Source organism: Elephas maximus, chromosome 8 (genome assembly GCF_024166365.1).
Source record: "Elephas maximus indicus isolate mEleMax1 chromosome 8, mEleMax1 primary haplotype, whole genome shotgun sequence".
Lineage (NCBI taxonomy): Eukaryota > Metazoa > Chordata > Mammalia > Proboscidea > Elephantidae > Elephas > Elephas maximus.
The window spans coordinates 54829232-54839262 of record NC_064826.1 but is presented as its reverse complement, the minus strand read 5'-3'; positions in this window follow the sequence as shown (position 1 = coordinate 54839262).

Sequence of the window (10031 nt, the reverse complement as noted above, 5' to 3'; positions counted from 1 at the left end):
TTACAGTTAATGAACCAATATGAATACCTTATCATTAGCTCAAATCTGTACTTATTTGGATTTCCTTAGTTTTTACCTAATTTCATTTTCTGTTCCAGAGTCTCATCCAGGATACTGCATTACATTTAGTTGTCATGTCTCCTTAGATTCCTCTTGGTTATGATAGTTTCTCAGGCTTTTCTGGTTTTGATGACCTTGGCAGTTTTGAGGTGTACTGGTAAGACATTTTGTAGAATACCCCTCTATTGGAATTTGTCTTTATTTTTTTCATGGTTAGACTTGGCTAATGAATTCTTGGGAAGAGGGCCATGGAAGTAAAGTGCCTCTTTTATAACATCATATCAAGGCAACATACTAGCAATGTGATTTATTACTGTTGATATTGACCTTGATCATCTTACTAGGGTATGTCTGTCATGGTTTGCCACTATGAAGTTCCTCTTTTTTCTCAGTTTTCCATATTGTACTCTTTCAAAGGAATTTTGACAATCAAAATAAGGCTTGTGAATTACAAGGAAAAGGAGAGATGGCTGCTGAGGGGGAGGAGTAGTCAAGGAGAAAAATAGATTAATGATGACCATTGTGCAATAATGATGTGATCTCTTTTAGAAAGGAAGGAAGATCCCTGCTTTTCTGAAACAAGAAGAGATAACTAAAAGACAGGTAGAGAAATGGAAATATTGAATAGATAATGCAAGGAAAGTTTAAAGACCTCGTAGATTATAGTCTCTCTCTTCTCAAAAAAGTAAAATTCACTTCAGTGTAGCAAATATTGAGACTTACTATATACTCTGAAGAATCCAAATTTAGCAAAATTTAGTTTGTGTCCTAAAGATGTTTACCATTTTAAAAAAGGATATCATATGAACAAGGTAGAAAAATTAACATAACAATAAAGGGTATTTTTAAACAGCAATAGAAAAGTAACATTCACATCTGTCTGAAATTCAGGAAATGTTCCAAGGACCAGCTGGTATTTGAGAAAAAAACCCACTAACCACAAAAACTAACATGGTAGTGTGACCTAGAAATAATTGTCAAAATAGCTTTCAACTTTTTGGGTTCTGAAACACTATTCGTCACTGACCCAGAATTGATTGGACTTGGGGATACAACTCAAGCCAAGAAAAATTGTAAAAATATAAACCAGTATGAAAAATATTTACTATATTGAGAAGTACAACCATCAGACAAGCTCTATGTAGAAAAATTACGTGAAAATCAAAGTATTTAAAGATTCATCAATCTTTTAATTTACTACTAAGCCTTGGATCAGAGAGGAAGGTATTAATTATTAACCTGGATTTGATGTGAAAGGCAATAGCCTGGCAAGCTTTAGTTCCATGGTTTGTAAAAACAGGACTAGAAACAGTTCCTACTTGAAAGGATCAAATTAAATGAGGCATGCCTAGCGCTGGGTCTGGAATATAATAAACTCTCAAGAATTATTGTCATTACTATGACCATAATTATTTGTCTAACCATCATTTTCCCTTCACATCATGGGTTCCTTCTAGGTGGCAGCCATATCCTGTTCATTTATGCTGCCTTAGTGCCTAACAAAATGTTGTTGCCGATAAAAAAAACCAATAATTGAACTTACTCCACATAATTAAACAGGAGTCAATTGTAACGAGCCTGATAAAAACGATATGCTTTAGCCAAATTTGCTCCTTCACAAAGATAGAAAATGCTTATCTATTTGAAATAATGTCCTATAAAAAGATATTTGAATGCTTATGTATACATACATGAGAAAATATATACATGAGTAAACTATCATTTCCTTCTCAACAGTACTGTGTCCTGTTCCTGATTAAATTGGAAGAATTAAAGACAATCACAAGGGAGTAGAAAGTGGGAATGGCTGTGGTTTTGGAGGCTTGGTTGCTATTTATAAGTGAAAAATGGAAGAGAAGGTGTCATAAACTTAAACTCGGGAGGTCCAATTCTAACTTAGTCACAGAACTGTCTCTAAGGACTGAGTTAAGCCCCTTAACAACTTCTTTGTTTTATTCTCTCCATCTGTTTTACCAGACTATTGGGAGGATTATTTAGTTAATGTTGAAGACTATATTTATCAATTCCACAAAATGTCTGTTATTTAATGATGAGAGAGCTGTAAACGACTCAGTGGGAGTATCACTGGGGTTAGCAACAACATTATTGTCAGTTGAGTCCTTCAGAGACCCACAGGACAAAATACGATATGCAGTTCTCAGAGCATTTGGAATTGTGTTTCAATAACTATTTCTCCCTCTTACTCCCCGAAGTGAATTGGGTTTTCCACTTTTTGGGCTTGAGAAGCAATTTGTTTTTTTACAATGGTGGAATTTTTGAGTGGTCTCAACGTAATCCTGAAAATGATTCCTCTAGACAGAAATTAAAGTGACAGGATATACTATAAGGTGATAAACTTTCTTTCTACATAACCACCTAAGTGAATATTGCACTTTAACTACTTATCCAAGATCTTTCTCTCTTCCTTTAGTGAAAGAAACAGTCTAATTTTCAGAAACTTGACACTAAACTACAGACTGGGAAGTCCCCAAAATGTTACATGTAAAATGTAATTGTTTTATAAGATACAGAATACAGAGAAACACAGAAATTAAAATAATAACCTTGGCTTAATACTTTAAAGATCAAAGAATCTTGTTTGTGAATCTAGGTTTATGAGTGGTCTGTATTTTAATAACTACATAAGAGAAAACATTCTGACTCAGTGATGATGGAAACAGAGCCCAATGTAACTTATCATTACTTTGATTTCCAGTTCTAGAATATTAAGTCAGTACCTTGTCATCTCAAACTAAATCTGAACCTTTCTACTTAAAAAAAAAAAAAATAAGGAAGAGAAATATTCTAATACACTCTTAATCAGCACAAAATATCTAGTGTTACAATAAGGCTGGGTAAGTAAAAGCCCCTTTAAAATGAAACCTCCATATGTGGTAAATCAGTTATATCGGGTCAGTAGGGCACCATTTAGTAAATTACCTCTGTTCCTTCCTACCATGAGAGAATATTACCTTACTTATACGGGCTAGCGATGCTCACCAAGCGCTGAACTCTTCTGAATTGCTCCAAGGATCATGCCCAGTTTGAATAAGACTGAAAATATTATCAACGAATAATTTAGACTTCAGGCCTGAGGCTAGGTTCACGCTGTTATTTGGTCAGGACATTGGCACTTTCCCTTCTTTAATTTATGTTTGCACAATAGTGACATGAGCTAAGCTTGAATCCTTCCAGAAATCTGGCCCAAATCCCTCTTTGTGTGCATTTAATTTGCACCCTTAGAAGTATTTCTGCGTATTACAGTTGTTTTCATACCAGGTTTGAATGAAGTCCAGACATGATTGAAAGGAGTTCTATTTTTTATAATTCAAAATTAATCATGCCCCAGCAACATGAACATGGCTCTCTGGGTGGTAATCCTGGAGTTAATGTTCTCGCTTGGAAATGAAAACATTCATTTGTGATCTTTATTGAAGGTTATCGTGTCTACAAAGCGTGTGTTTGGTGCAACTTCAGAGCATGGGCCCAGTAATTTCTACTGTGCTGTATGTTAATGCAGTGGTTCTGCTTCATGCCAGAATCGTAAACAGAGTTGGAGTACCAGGTGCTTTCTAACACAGAGGAGGTCGGTAGCAACCGAAATGTCAAGGAAGGGTCAGCAGGGCCTAAAAGAAAGGTTTTTTTTGTTTGTTTGTTTGTTTTCCAGAAAGTGGAAGTTAAGAGAAAGACTCCCTGACCTGGTTGCTTAATATTTCTTGCTTTTCTCCCCTTTATCTTGGCAAGGGCTTGTAGTAGGTAAATGTGCACTGCTTTGAATTGGCCATAATTCCTGGCAAAATTAGGTAGCCTCGCCTAGCTGCTCCAACATAAATTTCACAATTCAGCATCCTTCATTTCTGCCCACCATCTTCTCCAATCAGCTTATTTCTCTTTCCTACCTGTTCTTAGAGAATCCCTGGTGGTACAGTGGTTAAGCACTCAGCTGTTAACCAAAAGGTCGGTGGTTCAAACTCACCGGCCGCTCTATGGGAGAAAGATGTAGCAGTCTGTTTCAGTAAAGATTACGGCCTAGGAAACCCTGTAGGGAGGGCAAGACTGCTCTGTCCTAAAGGGTCACTATGAGTTAGAATCGATTCAATAGCATCGGGGTTTCGTCCAGTTCTTATTCTCACCACACAACTCCTGCCTCTTTCCCCAGCCTGCCTAAAAAATCTGCTATGACGTGTAGCACAATTCTCAGCTCTGGGTCTTCTCTCACGTATCATTGGTTATATTGAATGGACCCCAGGCCCATAATGGCTAAGAAAATTAACAATAATTTGAATCAGGGTTTCCATGACCATTCTTCTGGTAACTCTTACATTGTTAGAGTTTTCTTTAATAATAAATTAAAGGTCGTAATAGGTGGCTTTTCAGGTGCCTGCCCTGCTCACACCCTATTTCTGAGAAAACCAGCCCTATCTCTGACTGTACATACCACAACATTCCTCCCCCGTACAGCCTTGCCTGAGTGGGTCAAGGATGGACACCTGACTCAGGCTTGACCGATCAAACTAACTCTTTGAGGAACTGGGATTTGAGGCTCCAAGAAGGAATTAATTAGGTCTGGTAATCACAATTGAAAAGCCAATTAAAATCATTTATTACAGGCAGCATTTCTTAAAATACACTTGTGACGGGATGAATAAAAGGAAGTCAACCTGTAAAGAGAAAAATAAAGCAAGGATATTGAAGACAATAAGGATGAGAATATCTTGTGAACTCAGAGAACAAATGTAATAAGCTTCTTGATTACTTTACAGTTCTTTTAAGGCTTGGTTTTCATTTTGTGTGTGAGTTTTAAAAGATACCCATGTGTAGTTCCTTTCTCTAACTCCATCTCCATATTATTCTATTTCTAGCATTCTCTTGCACTTTTACTTTCTTGTTCTCTCTGTTTTCCTTCCTCCTTCCCTCTGTTTCTCTGATTCTTAGTCACTGAGCTTCTCTCTTTGCTTTTTTGTTTCTCTCTCTGTCTCCCTCATGCTCACTCTTTCAGCCTTGATCTCTTGTTCTCTCTTACTCTCTCTTGTTCTCATACTTTTCCACGAGTGCCCTTTTTCTCTCTCACTCTTGCTCTCGCTTTGTCTCTCTCTTCCCTCCCTATTTCTTTAAGCTTAAATTTCCATAACATTCTTTTTGTTATAATTAAATAGGAAGATGAAGTTTGTAGTACTTTGGCAGGACTAGTGGGCAATGCAAGTTTATTTACAAGTGAATATGTAGTTTTGGGGATTTTCCTCTGTGTCCCTCAAATCATACCACTTTATTTGAGGGTACGTAATAGCAGTATTAAAAAAAAAAAAAAATTTTTTTTTTAATAGCAGTGGCAATACATTCAAAAATGTTGGTATTAAAGACTCTTCTGGCCTATTTTGAAAAAATAGTGTGAACTGTTAACAGAGCTATGATCTTTCAGACGTGAGAATGGAAATTGTGAACTCTAAGAAGCCCAGTGGTATTATTGCTAAATCATCTGTACACTGTTAAATGATACACTGGTGGGGGCCCCAGTTCCTTGGACACTATTCCCCTTGATATTTCAAATTCTCCTAACCTTTTCACTACTGCCTCCTCTGAAATCATTGAGCAGAAGGGAGGCATAAAATGTTGAAATTTATAATGCAAACTTCCATTTGGGAATTTGCTGAATAAAAAGAAGTATGGGCTCCTCCTGCTGCTTTAAGTCTGAGTACAACATAGTAGAAATGAAACCTAGTCTTCTGAACGGAGCTGGACTTTCACATGTGGTCATTATAATAAGACCCAATTATCACCTGCCTAAAAAAGTAATCAGTTTAAATAACCTAAGGTTATTTCCTTATCTTTAGTCAAATTAATACTCTGTTGGATATTTTCTTTGGGATTACACATTATTTTAAAAACCTGCTTTAATTCAAAAGAGTGTTTTTAAAGTATAACTACATGTTAAAGTAAAATTAAAACAAAACAAAACAAAAAACCCATATACTCAACAATGAACTTAAGAAATAGAACACTCAAATATAATCGAAGCCCATTTTGTACCCCTGGCTTCAATTTTAGTTTCTTCCTTAATTTTCTTCTTTTCTCCCGTATTTACCTGGCAAGAATGACAGTGTAAGAGAAACTATCAGTAAAAAGACTAGTCATCCTTGCCTTGTTCTTATGAGTAAATCTTTTGGTGTTTAGCCATTAAATATGATGTTTACTCAAAGTTTCATGTTGATTCTGTTTATAAGGTTGAGAAAGCTCTGTTATATTCCTGATTTTCAGGAATGAGCACTGAATTTGGTCAAATGATTTTTTTCTACATCTATTGAATGATCATATTCTTTCCTTTGTTCTGCTTATCGATTGTAGTATTTTGAATAGTAAATCAGCCTGGCACCCTGAAATAATTCCCACTTGTTCATGCTGTAAACAGCCTTGGTGGCACAGTGATTAAAGCGGCCACTGCTAACCAAAAGGTCAACAGTTCAAACCCACCAGCTGCTCCACAGGAGAAAGATGTGACAGTCTGCTTCCATAAAGATTTGTACCTTTGGAAAACCCTATAGGGTCACTGTCTGAGTGGGAATTGACTTGACGGCAGTGGGTTTGTTCATATGTATCTTCCTTTTTATTTATTGTCACATTCGATTTCTTAATATTTTGCTAAGGTTTGTTAATATTTTGTAAACTGTCTATATGTTCATGAGGTATGTTGTTGTCATTGTTAGGTGCCATAGGGTCGGTTCTGACTCATAATGACCCTATGTATCACAGAATAAAACACTGCCGGGTCCTGCACCATGTGCACATTCATCGTTTTGCTTGAGCCCATTGTTGCAGCCACTGTGTCAATCCATCTCCTTGAGGGTTTTCCTCTTTCCTGCTGGCCCTGTACTTTACCAAGCATGATGTCCTTCTCCAGGGACTGATCCCTCCTGACAACATGAACAAAGTATGTAAGATGCAATCTCGCCATCCTTGCTTCTAAGGAGCATTCTGGTTGTGCTTCTTCCTACACAGATTTGTTCCTTCTTTTGGCAGTTCATGGTGTATTCAATATTCTTTGCCAACACCACAATTATTCTAAGGCGTCAATTTTTCTTCAGCCTTCCTTATTCATTGCCCAGCTTTCATATGCTTATGATGCAGTTAAAAATACCATGGTTTGGGTCAGGCACACCTTAGTCTTCAAGGTGACATCTTTGCTTTTCAACACTTTAAAGGGGTCCTTTGCAGCAGATTTGCTCAATGCAATGTGTCTTGATTTCTTGACTGCTACTTCTGTGAGTGTTGATTGTGGATCCAAGTAACATGAAATCCTTGACAAGTTCAGTCTTTTCTCTGCTTATCATGATGTTGCATGTTGGTCCAGTTGTGAGGATTTTTGTTTCTTTACATTGAGGTATAATCCATACTGAAGGCTGTGGCTTTTGATCTTCCTCAGTAAGTGCTTCAAGTCCTCTCCACTTTCAGCAAGAAAGGTTGTGTTATCTGCATAAAACAGGTTGTTAATGAGTCTTCCTCCAATCCTGATACCCTGTTCTTTTTCATATAGTTCAGCTTCTCAGGTAATTTGCTCAGCATACAGATTGAATAGGTTTGGTGAAAGGATACTACCCTGATGCACACCTTTCCTGACTTTAAACCACGCAGTATCCCCTTGTTCTGTCTGAACAACTGCCTCTTGATCTATGTACAGTTTTCTCGTGAGCACGATTAGGTGTTCTGGAATTCCCATTCTTTGCAATGTTACCCATAATCTGTTAGGATCCACACAGTCAAATGCCTTTGCATAGTCAATAAAACACAAGTAATTTTCATTTTAGAATTCTCTGCTCTCAGCTGGGATCCATCTGACATCAGCAATGATATCCCTGGTTCCACGTCCTATTCTGAAACCGGCCTGAATTTCTGGCAGTTCCCTGTCAATGTACTGCTGCAGCCACTTTTGAATGATCTTTAGCAAATTTTTGCTTGTGTGCGATATTAATGAAATTGTTCAATAATTTCAGCATTTGGTTGGATCACCTTTCTTGGAAACAGGCATAAATATGGATCCTTCCAGACAGCTGGCCAGGTAGATCTCTTCCAAATTTCTTGGCATAGATAAGTGAACACTTCCAGCCCTGCATCCTTTTGTTGAAACATTTCAACTGATATTCTGTCAGTTCCTAGAGCCTTGTTTTTCGCCAATGCCTTCAGTGTAGCTTGGACTTCTTCCTTCAGTGTAGCTTGGACTTCTTCCTTCAGTACCATCAGTTCCTGATCATATGCTACCTCTTGAAATGGTTGAATGTCGACCAATTTCTTTTTGGTATGACTCTGTGTATTCCTTCCATCTTCTTTTGAGGCTTTCTGCTTCACTTAGTATTTTCCCTATAGAATCCTTAGCTACTGTAACTCGAGGCTTGAATTTTTTTTCAGTTCTTTCAGCTTGAGAAATGCTGAGCTGTTTTTTTTTATCTCCAGCTCTTTGCATATGTCGTTGTAAGACTTTACTTTTGTTTTCTCTAGCTACCCTTTGAAATCTTCTGTTCAGTTCAATTACTTCATGATTTCTTCCTTTAGCTTTAGCTGCTCGACGTTCAAGAGCAAATTTCAGAGTCTCTTCTGACATCCATTTTGGTCTTTTCTTTCCAGTCTTTTTAATGACCTCTTGCTTCATGTAATGATGTCCTTGATGTCATTCCACAACTCATCTAGTCTTTGGTCATTTGTGTTCAAAGAGTCAAATCTATTCTTGAGATGGTCTCTAAATTCAGGTGGGATATACTCAAAGTCATACTTTGGCTCTCTTGGACTTGTTCTAATTTTCTTCAGTTTCAACTTGAACTTGCATATGATCAATTGATGGTCTGTTCCACAGTCAGCCCCTGGCCTTGTTCTAAATGATGATATTGAGCTTTTCCATCATCTCTTTCCACAGACGTAGTCAATTTCATTCCTGCGTATTCCATCTGGCGAGGTCCATGTGTATAGTTGCTGTTTATGTTGGTGAAAAAAGGTATTTGCAGTGAAGAAGTTGTTAGTCTTGCGAAATTCTGTCATTCGATCTCCGGCATTGTTTCTATCACCAAGCCCATATTTTCAACCACCAATCCTTCTTATTTGTTTCCAACTTTCACATTCCAATCACCAGTAATTATCAATGCATCCTGATTGCATGTTTGATCAATTTCAGACTGCAGAAGCTGGTAAACATCTTCAATTTCTTCATCTTTGGCCTTAGTGGTTGGTGCATAAATTTGAATAATAGTCGTATTAACTGGTCTTCCTTGTAGGAGTATGGTTATTATCCTATCACTGACAGCATTGTACTTCAGGATAGATCTTGAAATGTTCTTTTTAACAATGAGTATAATGCCATTCCTCTTCAAGTTGTCATTCCCAGCATATTAGACCATATGCATGTCCGATTCAAAATGGCCAATACCAGTCCATTTCAGCTTACTAATGCCTAGGATATTGATGTTTATGTGTTCCATTTCATTTTTGACAATTTCCAGTTTTCCTAGATTCATATTTCATACATTCCACGTTCTGATTATTAATGGATGTCTGTGGCTCTTTCTTTTCATTTTCAGTTGTGCCACATCAGTAAATGAAGCTTCTGAACGCTTGACTCCATCCACATCATAAGGAGGCAGCTCTTCCCCAGTCATCCTGAGTGCCTTCAAACTGGGGGTGGGCTCATCTTCCAGCACTATATCAGACAATGTTCCGCCACTATTCATAAGGTGTTCACTGGCCAGTTCTTTTCAAAAGTAGACTGCTGGGTCCTTCTCCCTAGTCTGTCTTAGTCTGGAAGCTCAGGTGAAACCTGTCCTCCATGAGTGACCTTGCTGGTATCTGAATACTCATGGCATAGCTTCAGCATCACAGCAACATGCAAGCCCCCACAGTACAAGAAACTGACACACATGTGGGGGTCACAAGGTGTACTGGTTGATGATTTCCTTGAACTATCGTTATCAGGTTTTGGTATTGTTGTTGTTAGT